Source organism: Typopeltis vanoorti, chromosome 12, assembly GCF_054136105.1.
Source record: "Typopeltis vanoorti isolate ZY-2024b chromosome 12, IOZ_Tvanoo_1.0, whole genome shotgun sequence".
Lineage (NCBI taxonomy): Eukaryota > Metazoa > Arthropoda > Arachnida > Uropygi > Thelyphonidae > Typopeltis > Typopeltis vanoorti.
This window is the reverse complement of record NC_143560.1, coordinates 111,122,318-111,139,945: the sequence shown is the minus strand read 5'-3', so window position 1 is coordinate 111,139,945 and position 17,628 is coordinate 111,122,318. Positions and strand designations below refer to the sequence as shown.

At 35.1% G+C, this 17,628-nt stretch overlaps 1 protein-coding gene across 1 annotated transcript in view; it reads right to left on the bottom strand.

Annotated features, from left to right (window-relative positions):
* shot (dystonin-like protein short stop) overlaps positions 1-17,628 on the bottom strand; it is a 1,304,552-nt gene that overhangs the window by 463,306 nt on the left and 823,618 nt on the right. The gene's annotated exons all lie outside the window — the stretch shown is intronic.

Sequence of the window (17,628 nt, the reverse complement as noted above, 5' to 3'; positions counted from 1 at the left end):
AAAACAATGTGAAGAAATGGAAAATTATGAGAAAGTGGGAAGATATGATCTTTTATATTATTATTATTATAAAAAACTCCATGGAGTCAAAGACTCATCGTGGTATGAAAAAGCAAGAAGCATGAATCACAAGAGAAATGGAATTCGAGTCAGAGGCATAGAAAATAAGAATGGAGAAATCATAACTGAAGAAGTTAAAATCCTAATGAGATGGAAGGAAGACATTGAAGATCTATATGACAAGGAAAATAGACCAAATGAGTTGCCATTAGAAGATATAAAGAAGGTAAATGAAGATGATCTAGGCCGAGATTTTGATGACAGAAGTAGAAATGGCCATTAAGGAACTAAAATGTGGAAAGGCAGAAGGAACAGATGAAATACCTACAGAATTCCTGAAACAACTTCAGAAGAAAAACTGAAGAAATAACCAAAATAATAAATTTAATTTATAACAAAGGAGAACTATCAAAAGATTTTAGGACCTTAATATTTATACCTATACCAAAGAAAAGTAATGCAGTGAACTGCAAGGATTTTAGAACAATAAGCCTCATTTCCCATACATCAAAAATACTTATGAGAATCTTAACACAAAGAATTGCATCTAAAGTGGAAGAATTTCTTGGAGAAGATCAGTTTGGTTTCAGGAAGGGTGGAGGAACAAGAGATGCGATTGGGCTGTTAAGAATAGTAAGTGAAAGAAGTCTGGAAGTGAATAAAGAAGTTAATATCTGTTATATAGATTTTGAAAAAAAGCTTTTGACTTTGTAAAATGGGATAAGATGGTGGAAGTAATGGAAAAGATTGGTACAAATTGGAAAGACAGAAGGCTAATTATTTCACTATATATATATATGGACCAAACTGCCATGGTGAGAGACATATATGGTACAACAGAACCAGGTATCATTGGACAAGGAGTAAGACAAGGAGGCTGTTCTCTGTCACCAATTTTGTTCAACATGTATTCCAAAGCAATGTTAAAAGAAGCACTGGAGAATTCAGGAGGAGGAATAAAGATTGGAGGTAGACAGATATTTGCAATAAGATACGCAGATGACAAGGCATTACTATCAAATACTGAAACAGGACTACATCTGTTGAACACATTACTGGAATCATGTATCAATTATGGAATGAAAATTAACATCAGAAAAACAAAGGTAATGAAAATAGCAAGGAAAAAGGCAAATATGGATATCAGAATAAATCGGGAAAAATTTAATCAAGTAAAGACATTTAAATATCTAGGAAGTGTTGTTAGCAGTGATGGAAGATGTAAAATTGACATAAAAGCAAGAATAGCGATGGGAAGTGATGCCTTTAATAGAAAATGGAATTTATTCAAAAGTAAAATGGACAGAAACCTAAAGAAAAGACTAATAAAATGTTATGTGTGGAGTGTTGCCCTCTATGCATCTGAAACTTGGACATTGAAGAAAGAAAAAATTAAGATTTTGGAAAGCTTTGAAATGTGGATTTGGAGATGGATGGAAAAAATCTAATGGACAGATAAAATAACTAATGAAGAGGTCTTAAAAAGAGTAGAAGAAGAAAGAAGTCTGTTAAGGAGGATAAAAAGAAACAAGGGAAACTGAATTGGACATATTCTGAGAGGGAATGGAATCAGAGATGCCATCGAAGACAAAATATACAGAAAAAGACCCAGAAGAAGAGTAAGGAAAACAATGCTAGATGACATGCTGAATGGAGACAGGTACACAACCTTGAAAGAGAAGGCTCAGAACAGAAGATAGTGGAAGGAAAGTTTCTGCTACTAAAAGAAGAACCTGCTGAATTGCAGAATACTCAAGAAGAAAAAGAAGAATATTCCCTGGTTACTGTTTTACAATTTTCAAGATAATTAATAAACGAAATGCCTTTAGCATCCAAAATACCGATGCCATGACCTTTCCTGCTGATGTAACCGACTTTGTCTTCTTTTGCACTGAACAACCGGCTTCTGTCCACTGTTTTGACTGCTGTTTGGATTCTGGTGTAATGGTGAATCCAAGGCTCATCCATAGTAATAAATCAATGCACAAAATCAGTTTTATTCTTGTTAATATGCTCCAAGCACTGTTCAAAGATTTTCATGCAAGTGCATTTTTGATCTGGTGTGAGAAAGCACAGCATCCACCTTGTGCATAGGTTTTTCATTTGCAATTCTTCATGCAAAATATATCCTACATGTTCTTTTGAAATGCCTATAGTCTCAGCAATTTCACGCACTTTGACTTGCCGGTCATCCAATACCATATCATGCACACTTGATCAATGATTTCTTGTTACACTTTTTGGATGTTTTTCACGTGGATCACCTTCAAGGCTGGTACAGCCATGTTTAAACTCGGCAGCTCATTTCTTAATTGTCGAAAACAAAGGAGAAAAGTGTCCATAAACTTATGAACTTCGAATGAATTTCTTTTGGCGTTAAACCTTCCTTTACGAAGAATTTTATAACCGCATGATACTCAATTTTATCCATTTCAAAGGATACAGACAACACTTTTTGCTTCAGACAGCTGTATAAAACAAACTACTTGATAGAATGACTTGCAATTTCACATGGATGCTTATGAGAGACGTATCAACTTAGAAAAAACAAAAATCTTTCCAACAGTATTGCCATCTATGGTCAAGGACGAGAATTTTTAAGACCATCCTCGTAATGCAGTAAATATAAACAAATTCATAATTAAATGTCTTTAAATGAATTAATAAGATGTAAAAATCAAAAATCATCATGCAATCTATAAGAGTCTGATAATATCTGGTTGAGTGTATAGGGCTCAGCCAGAAGTAAAAATGTCACTTCTCTCTTGATTGAAGTGGATATCACTTCAATATCATATTCCACCAAAATATGATTAATGGTAAGACAGTTGTCGCATTTCCCACACATAGGTGGGACAGCAGCCCTCAGTAAATAAGAATATGTGAGATGACTATGACCAATGCAGAGCCTAGCAAGAACAACTCCTTCTCTTCTGTTCATAAGTTGACTGAACTGCCAATGCTTAATTTCATGCTTAATCTCATGCAATTTGTTTGTAAATGCTTCCTGCCAGGAGTATTGCCATTGGACAATTAACTTCGATTTTATAACCTGTGTGTAGGCAGTATAAGGGACTGTCAAACAATATGTTGACTGAACTGCCAATGCTTAATTTCATGCTTAATCTCATGCAATTTGTTTGTAAATGCTTCCTGCCAGGAGTATTGCCATTGGACAATTAACTTCGATTTTATAACCTGTGTGTAGGCAGTATAAGGGACTGTCAAACAATATGTCAATAAAGTATGAGCTGATCTAGCAGCTGCATCTGCAATGCCATTTCCCTCAATTCCAATGTGAATTGGTGAACTGAACATCAAAATTCAGGGTCTTTATTTTGTACAAGAGTTGAAGCACCTCGACAAGTGCTGGATGTGGATTATAACAAGAGAGGAGAGAGCCTATAAAGAACTCAAAGAGTCTGTATGAATTATACACTTTATGTAGGAGTTTTCTTTGATATTATTATTATTATTACTTAACACCTCCAGGGAGGCCAAAGACTCATTGAGGGAGGTCTCCTACTCTACAACTCTCCGTCTCCACCAATCCATCCACCGCAACTATGTTCTTCATCTACCGCCACTTCTAGTATTTTCATAGACAATCACAAACATCCATGCCCAAGTATGAGCTGAATGACATGCAATTCAGCTGTATAGTTACTGCAATCGAGTGGGATCTGATTGGAGACTATCATGTTAGGAAACACAGATCTCTGATCTGGAACCACTGGTAAAGATGGGAAAGAAATCAGAGTCAGCTGCTCTGTATGCATTAAACAGTTGAAGTAGACAGATGAGGGTGTATGAGACTTCTGTAGCTCACAAATTGAGAGATGGCAGGATAAGGTGCAAGCCTGCTAGGAAGGAATGCTGTTTTGTTTGATGATAGTAATGTTGTCAACACTCTTGCCAGTAGGTTCCATAGCCTGTTTAACATACATACCAAAAGGGCAGATGGTAGAGCCATGCACGATAATCTAAAAGGGACTTTATTTTTAGGGTAATTAAGAGACAAATGTGTCATCTAAGTGATAGAGGGGGTTCATTTGATTCAACATGAAGGATTTGAATGGGTGATATGTGAAAAGCACCAGAAGCTGATTGGTTACCAAGATGATGGATCGGGTCCAACCACCAGAGTGCACTCTCCCTTCCAAAAGTGTAAACTTTGGACCCATAATCAAGCTTTGAATGTACAAGTACACGATAAATGCAGAGCAAGGAACATCAATCAGCATATTCTGTAGAGGATAGAGCGTTGAGGATGTTCAATGCTTTTTTGCACTTATCCCAAAAATGCTGAATGTGTGTAAAGAAAGTTAGTCAATAGTGTCAAGAATGTCAATAGTTTGCCCATTCTTAAATCAGGATCAGAGTGAAGAGTGCATTTCTAGAGAAATGCACACATTTTTTTCAGCAGATAACCTAAACCCATGACAAAGAGCACACGAAGAGACATGATTGATTACTATTTGAAGTTGTCTTTCAATGACCCTCATATTGCAGATGTGACAGGAAATTGTGAAATCATCAACATAAAGGCAATTGACTACTGTGAGAGGAAGCTGTTCGGTAATTGAGTTCAAGCAAAGAGTGTCTACGAACATTACAGTGTGTGTGTGTGTGTGTGTGTGTGTGTGTGTGTGTGTTGGAAAGTATTTGTTGCTTTCTATGTACTAGAGAAGCCTTACATTGACCATTTTTTCAAGATTTTTCAAAAACAGCTAGTCAGAGCAATGGGATGATAATTGTTGGCATGGGCTGGATCCTTGACTGTGTTAAATTGTGAATGAAAATATTTATAATTAATAATACTTCATTCATAATTAACAAGACCTACCATATCATAAGCAGGATAAGCAGGCAAAATCAGATTATGAAAAGATATCAGCTAAGAAGACCAAACCAAAGATAATCCCTAAGATTTCTTTTGCTGTATGGTGAATAAAAGGAATAATGACTTTAACAAGTGCTGATGGTAGGGAGATATCAGAAATGATTGACTTACTGAGTGATCACTTTGCAAGGGTCAAGTATATCCTCCAAGTGATGATATGGCAGTGACAGGAATTGAAGTGAAAATAGAGGCTGATGAACTGGAAGACTTTGGATACTGCAGAATCTTGATGCAAGTATCACCATAGGATTAGATGGTGTACACCAGTTCACAAACAACATGCAAAGGAAATGGCAATGCCTCTGTCTAAAAGTGATTAACTTAAGTTTCAGATCTGGTAAAGTCCCAAGGGAGTGGTAGCAGTAAACAGTTCTATTGGACTCCCAAGGTACTGGATGGTCTATAACTTGCTACCTCATGGAAGCAAATGCATTGGTAATGGGTAAATGCAAGTGATCAAAGACAGAATTCAGGAATGGGTAGTAAGAAAAACATGATATTCAACTAATTTACTAACTTTTTATAACAGTAATGGCTGAGTTGGATAAAGGGAATGACTAAACAATGATACCTGATGGATTTGCTTGCCACAATACCACATGGAGCTCTGTTTAAAGCAAACTGGAACAAATAAGGATGGCTCTGAAATTGGCGATGTAAATCCATATAGGGGTGGCTGGTAAACAGATACCAAGGCATAGTATATGGAAAAACAGAATACAGGAGAAAATACATGACTAGTGGTGTGCCACAAGGCTCTGTATTTGGACCATTGATATTTAATGTGTATGCAAATGACATAGGAAATTATGTGAAAGGAAATATCCAGTTGTTTGCAGCTGATGATGATACAAAATTGAGAAGTACAATATTTAATCAAAACAATGTAAAGAGAGCTTGCAGGATGATTTAAAGATACTAATGTATGGGTAAAAGATAACAGATGCCAGTTTGATGTCAAAAAGTATAAAGTTATTCATTTTGGAATGAAAAGATTACAAGCCAATAGAAATATTCCTCAGGAAATTGATGACACTGGGGATTTAAGGGAGATGGTGGCCATGCAGTTGAAGTTCAGAAAGCATACTGCAAATGTGGCTAAATTAGTTTAAAGGGTAACTTAGTTATTGAAGAACACATTAACAGGCAGAGATGACAAAGTCACTATACCTCATTAGAATCTTGATAGTGCTACATCTGGTTTGTTCAGCTGGATTTCTTGGAGATGAGGAAGAAGTGGTAGAGGATCCAGAGATAAGTGACCAAGGTGGTGAGTGGTCTGTAGAATGCTCTCTAAGATAAGTGGATTAAGGGTTTGTAGGTTACAAAAGTTGACTGACAGAAAGAGGGGATATCATAGAAACATTTCAGTTATAAAAGGGTTGTACAGGAATGATGCAGAGGAAATATTTTAGCAGTTGGCTAGAGGGACAGAACAAGGGGTGATCCCTGGAAATTCAGTAAGAGTGTGGTTAAGCAATGATGAGAACTAGATTTTTCACTTGAGTGGTGAATGAGTGGAATGGGTTGTTGGAGCTTGATGTGAGTGCCAGTCAGTCAATTATTCAAGAAGAGGTACAAAAGATATTGTGTGGAGAGCATGGATCAAATGAGATGAATCTTTAGACTCCACGGAGGTTCCAATGCATTAATAATCCCTCAGAAGCTTACTAAGGGTGCACTTAAGAGTTACATGATGTGAAGGTAATTTCTGTGGTGTACAGTAAATGTGTGGAACTGGTTACTATTAGTTTTTGAGTGAGTATTTGGTATATATGTTCAATGAGGGTTATGAATGATAAGGGAGTAAAATGGGGTCTCGCTAGAGAAGCCTGCATAACAATAAACAATAAAAATAATCTTGCATACTATATTCAGTCCTCTAATACTTAAAATAATGTTTTACACCTCATTAGCATATATATCAGAAATTTGATGATGATATAATAATGCTAAATTTAAAACTATTTTGTGGTTATGTGCGAACACGTGCATGTTGTGTAACTCTTGATTTTCATATATGAGAGAATTTTAAACCATAAAATATAAATTCACAACTAATCCTTTGTTTTAACTAGAAATTTTTGCCACTTTTCTTCAAATGAAGATATTGAACATTTCAACCATTTATCTGTCCTAATACATCTTCAAAAAACCCCACAATCCAAAAAAAAAATAAATATATAAAATCACATTAAAAATAATAATACTGATGTGCATAAAATGTATGCAGTAAGAAGCAGTGAGCAACAATCAAGTCACCAGCATTACTATCTCAGCTTAAGTCGCTATTGCAAGGGAAGATGTTTTGAGTGACAGCTTTGATTATAGGAGGAAATGAAGAATAGAAGACGAAATGAAGACTGAGTTGATGGGAATGAATACAGAGAGTAAGAACTTTAGAGGTTAATTGAAAGAACAAGTAAAGGAAAATAGGGAGTGAAAGAAAGGCATGAGATTGAGAGAGTAAGGGAGAGAAGACATGACAATAACAGATACAAGGAATAAGAGGGAATAAGAGTAATTTGAGATAGTGTGGGAGCAAGGAATCAAGAGTTAAGTTAAGAGAGTAGAAGCAGAAAGAGATAAGAATCTCAGTGAGAGAAGGACAAAAAGTGTAATGTGTGGGGATTCAGCAGTTCATGATGTACAGAGTAGAATATTAGAGGAATGTACAGAGGAACAACAGATAGTGTGATAATGGCAATGAAGAAGGTGAAAATAGACAAGACAGCAGTAATGTTTTGTTCCAATTAACCCGATTCAAGTAGTGAGTGACTGAACTTTCCTTAAGTATTATAAATAAACGAACAGCATAAAACAGGTAGAGAAATGAGTAAAAAGGTGTATAAAAGTAAATGTAAAAAAGTTCATAAAAACAGATAAAACCATTAAACTACAAAATTACACAATAACCACAGCAATAAACTTTACAGATTATACATAAATTATAGATAAAACCAGGTATTAAAAGCCTATATAGCATAAATATAGTTTATATAGTGATAAAAACTGATGTTCTGTATAAATTTAAAAACACTTGATGAATCTGATAAAATCTGCCTAAGTATATATGACTCAGATAGATCATAACTAAAATAGTGACTGTACTCATTAAGGAATTGAGGATAGTTAATTAGAATGTGAACAATGGTTAATCCAGTATGACAGAACTCACACAATCACCCTTCAAATGGGAAGAAGATGACTATGACCTATGTGGAGCTGAGCAAGAACAACTTCCTTGTGTCATCAACCTTCAAACAGGAAGAAGTGTGTAAGATGACTATGACCTATGCAGAGCTGAGAAAGAGCAACTTCCTCTTTACAGTCCCTGCACAGACTAGACTGCCACAATTTGATTTAATGGAGCCCATTATTGGCATCTCTATTCCATGTTGACTGTCACTGTGATACAGTTTGTCTTGTAATTTGGCTGTAATCAGTATAGTGTACAATCAGATGGTGAAAGCTTGAGAAATGAGCTGACCTAGCCACAGGATCTGCAGCCTCATTTTCCTTAATCCCGATGTGGCTCAAAATTCAACAGAAGTGCACAATTAAAAGTAGCTTCCAAAATTGATAAAGGATATGTTGGATACTAAAGGAATCCTGGATGTTTCTGAAGCTTTAGACATCTTACTGCCTGTAGAGTACTTTGTGAATCTGTATATATAATGCACATTTGGTTGCTGGTTGCAGTGGAATCTTATATAGATTAATATAACCTCTATTGCATACAGCTCAGAGGTAAAGTTGTTATTCCAGTGGGATCTGAGCAGATATTATGTTGACTGAGAAGACAGCAGAAGATCCTACTACAGTTTCTGATACTGAATGATCTGTGTACACAGACACAAAATCATGTTATTCTTTTTTATGGTATGGAAAGAGCTGCTGGGAAACAACAAGAGGAATTGTTTGGATAGCCTGCAGAAATAAAAGCTACATGGTCGTATATATATGAATGCAATGGCAGTAGCAAATTTTATGGCATCTATGGTAAAGATACCTAATACCTATAGCTTCTATGAGTGCTTTTGTTCACAAATCAAAGTTGGTCACATGAGATGGTCTAGCAGGGATTTTATTTTAGCAGTATATAACAGAGACAGCTTTTGACGTCCAAGTGGCAAGGGCATTTCCTTGACAGAGACTAGGGATTGGTAAAGGTCGAAAAAGTCTAGCTGCAATTTGTATGGTTTGATGATGGACACGGTTTGACCATCGCAGCGTGCTGTCATTGCAATGTGGCAGAAGCATAGAATAGGAAATCATAATCAAGTTTCGATCCTACAAGTGCACAATACAGAGCACAGAACATCTTCCTACATCACATGAGGTGGAAGACAGGGTGAAAAAGATGTTCATCACTTCATGGAATCTCCAAAGGAAAGCAATTACACCCAAATAAGCTGTCAAAAAATTAGCCGATGGTTTAAGAAGAGAATACATGATAGAAGCACATAAGTTGTTAAAGCATATAAGTTGAGAATCAGTAACTCTACAACTTATTCTAGCAGAAGGCTTCAATCCCAAAATCCTATAGGGGTATACGATTTATTATGCAGCATCCAATAATGCCAAATGTGAATAAGTAGCAAATTATCATACACTGCTAAATATAGCCTCAGTAGGACAAATCCATATCTGGAAAACATGCATTTGTTACTCAATCATTCAGCACTCTTCTAATCATGGCAAAAGCACAGGAAAAGACCAACCCCACCCCCCAGTTTTTTCTGTCCTTTCTCACTGTTCTTTTCTCCTTTGTATTTATCTTTTTACATATCTTAATACTTGCCATGCACAGTTGCAATTATCTCTAGCCTTTTCTTAGTATTGCAAAGTAGCCATCAAAGCCCTAAAATTCTAAGTTAATGCAACTTTAACTTAGAATTTTCCTTCCTCCTACTGTGTTCCTATTACCTTCCACACAACAGACACACAAAGAGTTAATACAACAGAAACAGAAGGTAGAAAATTCAAATTTCATATCTTTAAAAGTCTTCAGAAACTTCACAAGTAATATGCAAATATGGAAGCAAGTAATCAGCTGACCTAGTTGGCTGAGTGGCTAATATATTCACTCTCCTACCAGCAGACTGTGGGTTCAAATCCTGCCATGGGCATGGATCATTGTGATTGTCTTTAAGTGGGAGAGGAATTTCATCACCCGGTGTGAGACCACCGCCCTTCTTATTGGTGGCCTGAAGTAGCTAAAAAAATTTTGCTGTGTAAAAAATTTTGATTATGTAAAAAATAAATGAAAAATGCGAAAAGAAAAAAAAAAAATATAATAATAAAAATGGGAGAAAAAATTGCTCAGCCCATCCTCAGTACAATGTGCTATAGGTTTATAGAAAACCTTTCATGGATGGGAGCCATAAAAAGAGAGAGAGAGATGTGATATATCAATTTCCAGTGAGGCATTAATGTGAAACAATCTTCTCTAATCAAGCCAAATCCATTTTCCTGTAATTTTGTATGCTTGTTTTCCACAAACAGGATTCCCACAAACCTGCTAATTATCAAAAATGCAAACCAGACCTCTAGATGGTAGATTACTTTCAACACCTGGGACACAACATCTTGCTTACTAGAATTCTGAAGTGCATGTTTTTGTTTCCTTACCCAACTCTTATTTCTTGTATTACAGGGAAGAACCCTTCGAGAACATGCCAAATATGCTGCATAAACCCAGAATCTGTCAACATTCAAAGTACAGCCCAAAAGCCAGCAAGACACGAGACTAAACTATCAGGAGGTATTCCAGTAAACAATTAACTAATCCTGCTGCCATTTTCTCTCTCTCTCTTTCTCTGCTAACCATACCTAGGAGTTCAGAAACAGAATGCAAGGGAAAATGTTGGGAATGCACGGGCAAGAGAATGGACTAGTCTCTCTGTATGAAAATAATGTTTTCAAGTCTTTCACATCCATATGCATGTCATACTATATATATATATAAAAGTCTTTTTTTTTTTTTCAGCCGAAACAGTCCAGAATGCATTACGGTATATTTATAGGACTTTAATGGTCCATAAACACATATTTTATGAGTATTTCAAAATTAGGACTGTCTCCATTTTAAATTCTCAGTTATGGTCATTGACAACGTAAATCAAAGGTCATCTTTGGTTCATCCAATCTAGTGCTGCCATCTTGTGTTGTTGACACTGAACCTCGAAGATCAGTTTTCGATTAGAATGGATAGTTGGCCAGAAGTTGGGGTAGTTTCCGGAAGCAGAAAATCTATATGAACAAGCATACAAGTAGACTTGCACTTTCACAATGTGGGTGAGTGAGGTTAACGTGTTTCATGGAAGTTTCACCAGTTTTACGCGATGAATAATAAAATAACACAATTTTTCTCTTCCACTCCTGCAACTAAAAAGTTAAAGCTCGAGAACAGTAAGTGTAGTGATAGCGATGGAGCAAAAACAGACTCAATGGACAGTGATACAAAAACTGGAGGGATAAAACGCTACTACGGTTGCTACAACGACTCCAACGATGAGTAAAAACACACAAGAAGATCTGCCTGACTGTTGGACTCTAGACCAAAAAGCTGATTTTTGCAACAAAAATGAATGGCTGTTGGTAGAGAATAAAAACATTGGATGTAAAATATGTAAGGAAGTTGCAAGTTTGGGAGTAAAAAGGAATAATCAAGGTATAAATATTTCAAAGCCATGGGCAAATATTCAAATTTCTCATTATGGTAGGAATAAAACGAGCAAACGACTTCACTACGTAAAAAAATTCACAATCATAAGAACAGTTCAGCTCACATTGCTGCCGCTAAAATTATAGAATCTGAAAAAGAACAAAAACTGGAAGTAGCTTATTCAAAAGCATTTGAACATGAGAAAGAAGTCAAGTGACTTCTTTCTCATGTTCAAATCTAGGTCATGATCGTTGTAGAATCATGTTCAAATCTAGTTCATGTTCGTTGTAGAATCATGTTAAAATCTAGTTCATGTTCATTGTAGAATCTTCAGAACAACATATAAAGTTGCAAAGAAAACCAAGGCTTTCAATGACTTTGAATCAGAAACCGACCTCCAAGAATTGAATGGCAGTGATGGGTCGAATTCTACATTCTACAAATGCATGTATCAATATAACAAATCATGTTGGAACTGAAATGAAAAAAATCCTTCTTAAAAAAAATAATAGAGTCAAATTGTGAAATTTCCCTTTTGATTGATGAAAGCACCACTATTAGCCAGTTGTCATCATTAATAATATATGTACACACAATGCTACCTGATATGGAGTAACACAAAAATATTTTTATTGACATTGTAGAGTTAGAAAATGTATCACTGCAAGGTATTTTTCATAGCTTGATGAATACCCTTAATGAATTGGGGTTTCATGATGATTATTTGAAGAAAAATCTTGTTGCTATTGCCTGTGATAGAGCAGCTGTAATGTTGGGTATGAGAAAAGGAGTAGAGGCTTTGATTAAGGAACGTGATCCTCACATTTTGGTTTGGCATTGTGCCAACCACAGACTCGAGCTCTCTGTTGGTGATATTGTAAAAAAAAAAAAAGACTTCCCAGAACAAATCAACCACTTTAAGTCACTTCTTGACAAACTTTGCTGTCTCTATCAAATAGTCACCCAAAAATGTCAGAGAACTAGGCAAAGTAGCTGAAGATCTTGAAATCTTCAGGAAATCTTCAAAATTGGAAGAGTTTTTTTAAGTACATATTGGGTGGCTTCTAGTTTTAGAAGTGTTTCCGCAGTGTGGAAAGATTATAAAGCACTTGTGGCTCATTTTACAGCAGCAAAACAAGATGAAAACAGAGATAAGTCTGAAACAGTAATGTATGAAGGCCTTATGAAGAAAATAACAAGCGTTGATTTTGTTTTAGATTGATGTGTGATGTTCTCCAAGAATTGTCAGAGCTTAGTGTTGAACTGCGAGCAAGGGATATTACACTCTACAAATCTCATAGCAGTATATCAAGGCAGATTCGGCTGTTTGAAGCAGGAAAGATAATGGTGGGCCTTTTTATCGTTAAGCTGTACAAACAGTTGAAAATCTGAACTTTAAAGGAATAACTTTGGAGAAGAAGCTAACCAGTCGATCAACAAATGTGAATTGTTTTCTTGATGCTACAAAATTTTATGACTGCTTGAAACAGTGAATGGAAAATCACCTTCTATATGCAGAAGAGATAGAAATTCCAGAATGGACAAAAGTGTTAAAAGTGTTGTATCCAGAATGTTGGCCAGACGGTGCTGAAAGGATTGTTACTTTAGGTGAGACTGTAGTGGAGAGTTTGTGTAAGAGGTTAAGAATTTCAGAACAACAGGTTGTTAGAGGTTTTCGTGAATTCCTGAGAGAAAAGAAAATGCCTGCTGCACTATTGCAGTTAATAAACACTATCAACAGCATCCCCATTTCTACTGCTGAATGTGAGCGTGGCTTTTCCCAGATGAAACCGATTATCACACCGACAAGCTTTTCTACAAATGAAGACCGTGAGTACACTGATGTTCATCAAACTGGTTGGGGATCCTCTGCATGTTTTTCAACCCTTACCATACGTCAATTCCTGGTTCCTGAAAGGCGAGCATCTAGCAACAGACATAAGAGTAAGGAACAAACTCGTGAAAATGGCAACACCAGCGTGATGAGCCCAATTTGGAAACTATTGTGAAAATTAAGGTATTTTTAAAATTTTTTTCACCTTTGCTTTAATGCTGAATGTTTTATTTCCATTTGATATATATAATATCCATTTGTCAAAACTAAAAGAATGAGAGCTTCAAAGGTCTGGTATGTTTCGATTTTCTTGTGTTATGAGATGAGATGGTAGAGTTCCGATAAACTTATATTTAGAAAAAAAGCCTTATATATACACACACACACACACATATATATATATATATAGTATAAAAACTATACATATATAGTTTTATATATATTAAAATATATATATAAAGCTATATATCTATATATAGTTTTTTTTTGTCACTAACCATGAACGATATCATAAATAAATACATTATGGATCCAGAAAAAAAATATCATGCTAAATTTAAATGAAGATGTCATCAAAAAAAAAAAAAAAGTGGACCAAAATCATAAAATTATATCAAAAATATAGAAATTTACACACACACAACTTCCACATTAACTTCGGGATTCACAGCCTTAAAAGGAAACAAACAATGTGCATTTATATGCATGAAGGCTCACACACCTGACTTGATATTTCTAAAAGAAATAAGAGGCGATCTTTCAATGTCAAGTCAAATTGGCTTTCCACCAATTCCATTAAAAAAGATACCCAACAAGCATAGTGTTTGCATGAAATGGAAATTGCCCATTTACTAACCAGAATACTAAATAATCATCAACATCCTCCAGACACCTTGATCCTTTTCTTAACTAGTTCACCTTCCTATATATACTTGGGTCTCTTTTTATGCGGATCTTTTTTATGCAGATTTGAAGTTATGCTGTGCATGCGCTCCGATAAGAGACCTTTCGACACTTCTGCGCATACCAACAGAAGGAGAATCCATTCCAATAATAGGGTAATCCAGCATTTCCCAAACTTTTCCTATGACGGAAACACTTCACAAATCCTGAAATTTTCATGGAACACCTTGGTTATTTTGTAATGTATTCATTAATAATTAATTGTTAATTTTGCTGATTTTTTATTATTAATTAATAATTGATCATTAATTATTAATTAATAATTAATTAAATTTGGCCCAATGGAGAAAAAAACACTGAAGAAAAGCAATTTCTTTGGAAATGAAAATTGCAATTTTAGATCGCTTAGCAAAAGGAGAGGGATCTACAGTGATTGGTAAACATTTTAAGTTAGGCAAATCTACTATAAGAGCAATTAAAAAGAACGAAGTTGCAATAAGAAAATCTGTCATTTCTGGCACAAAACTAAGTGCCAAATTATCATCGTACTCAAGAGACGCTTTATTAGAAAACACGGAAGAAGCACTCATAATTTGGATTGAAGAATTAACTCAAAGGGGAATTCTTATAAGTGGTTATTTAATTAAAGAAAAAGCACTTCAGCTTTATAAACAGATGAAGCAATTGGAGCAGTCTACTTCCACTTCCAAGGTTGATAAAGAATTTTTGGCTAGCAAAGGATGGTAAACCGGGTTTTTAAAAAGGAATGCACTTCATAACATGAAGATTACAGGCAAGGTTGCAGCAGCAGATGAAGAAGCAGCCAAAAATTTTTAAGAGAAGTTAGCCAAAATTATTGAAGATGGTGGATATTTTCCCGATGAAGTGTTTAATGCTGGCAAAACAGGATTGTTTTGGAAGAAAATGCTAAGTCGAACTTACATTGCAAAGTCTGAGAAAAAAGCAAGTGGTTTAAACCAAGCAAAGATCGAGTAACGTTGTTACTTTGCAGCAATGCATCAGGAGATCAAATGTTGAAACCTCTCCTAGTAAATTTATTTCTAAGACCACGTGCTCTAAAAGGCAAAGATCTAAAACAGATGTCAGTACACTGGATGACCAATACAAAGGCCTGGGTAACAACTGCTGTATTTACTGAATGGTTCAATAATTGCTTTGTACCAGAAGTGGAAACATACATGAAGCAAAAAGCTCTCGATTTTAAAGTTTTATCAATTGTTAACAATGCACCAAGTCATCCGCATTTAGAACATCCAAATGTGCAGGTAGTGGTTTTTCCACCCAATACAACAAACGTTATTAGGCCATTAGATCAAGGCATAATTGTTACTTTTAAAAAATATTACGTTAAGCACACTTTTCAATTTATATTGGATAAACTAGAAAATGAATCATTAACAGTAACTGACTTTTGGAAAAAAATTTCTATTTTGGACTGCTTAAATCATGTTGCATCTGCTATTGCTTAAATAAGACCACAAACTTTAAATGCTTACTGGAAAGCAGCTTGGCCTGGATGTATTGCAAACAGTGCAACCATGCAAACATCTTGTGGATAATGCCTTAAGTGACGATATTATTGGATATCGATTAACTTTAGATATGAAGCGGAGGTTTTTCTCACTGCAAATATAATTCGAGAAGGTGTTGAACTGTGCAATAAATTGGAAAATCATTTTCTTGTTAATGACATAAATTCTGAATGAGCCTTTAAATTCCAACGTGAGCTGAAGAACTGTATGTCTGGATATCGCGAGCTGTATAAAAAATTTGTGAAATCATCATCGCAAAGTTTAATCACTGATTATATTGTCAGAAGAAAAAAATCAGCACAGAACGAGGGTGAAGCTAATTCTGTTTGTGAAGAACCATTGCCTTTACCATACAGATCTGATTCGCTGACTATTTCTTCTGGTGATGAAAGTGATTTTGCACCAGTTCGCAAACGTTGCCGAATATCGTCTAATAACGATGATGATTCTGATGACAAAATGTTAAAAAAAGAAAATGTTACTTTTCAATAAAATTAAATGAATAAAGCTTTAAAACAAACTTAGGCTTATGAAAACAAATTTAGGTTTATGAAAATTCATAAACCTAAATTTTCATAAACTTTTTTTTATGTGATTTTAGGTTTATTTTAACTCATTGCTTCGGTTTTATGCGGTTTTAGAAAATTATGGAACGTATCCTTGATTTTTCAATGTAAGTTAGGCCATTTTTGTGCGATTTTTTATATGCGGTTTTCTGTGGAACGTATCTACCGCATAAAAAGAGACCCGAGTGTACTATATTACAATATACTATAAATCTGAGATTTATAGAAATATACTATAAATTTCAGCTCTCTTCTTGGTTATGGTAACTCAAATCATAATCTCAACCCAAACTAGTTTGCCTTCCAAATATACCATAAATCTTAGCTCTCTTCTTGGTTATGGTAACTCAACCCATAATCTCAACCCAATCTGCATTTGCAGTTAAATGAATAGAAAACCCTCAACACTGCAAGGTAAAAGAGGGAGAAAAGAAAAAGAAGAACTCATAATCCCATCCAACTTTCCTTTCTCAAAGGCTCCCTCCTATCACTTTCACACATTTTTTTGTTTGTCCATTATTGTCTTTTCTATAGGTATTTTTCTGAAGAATGTTCTATGAAACTTCTCATCATTCCTCCACTTTATATGTATAAAAACATAAGCAGCTGATGGTTGACATTCACATGCATAGTCAAATTTCAAACTCATCAGCCTAACTTCCACTTCTTCATCACTCCCAACACACCCATCCATTGGAAGAGCTTTCTCAAATTATTTTTCCGCAAAGAGTAAAACCAGCATGCACTTTAGAAACCTATCAAATGGTTCTTAAGTTTTTCTTCAAACACATGACCACCCTTTAAGTGTATATGCATTGACATACACATAAAACATATTTTGTGTGTATGTCAATGCACATACACATAAAGCACTGATGTGCTATAGATTTTGCAACCTCTCACATATACTAACTAGAATATGTAATAACAATTAAGTTGTACAATTGTAGGGCTGATATATATAAAATAACAAAAATACAGTGACACTATATATATGAGGTCTAGCAGAAAATTAATGAGACAAAATTTGTATAAAATCATATATTCAATTAACTATCTGATTGACAGTTAATTGAATATATGATCTAGGACGCACCTGTAAGACACGTTTCCATAACTGTTCACTGATTTCTTTGTAG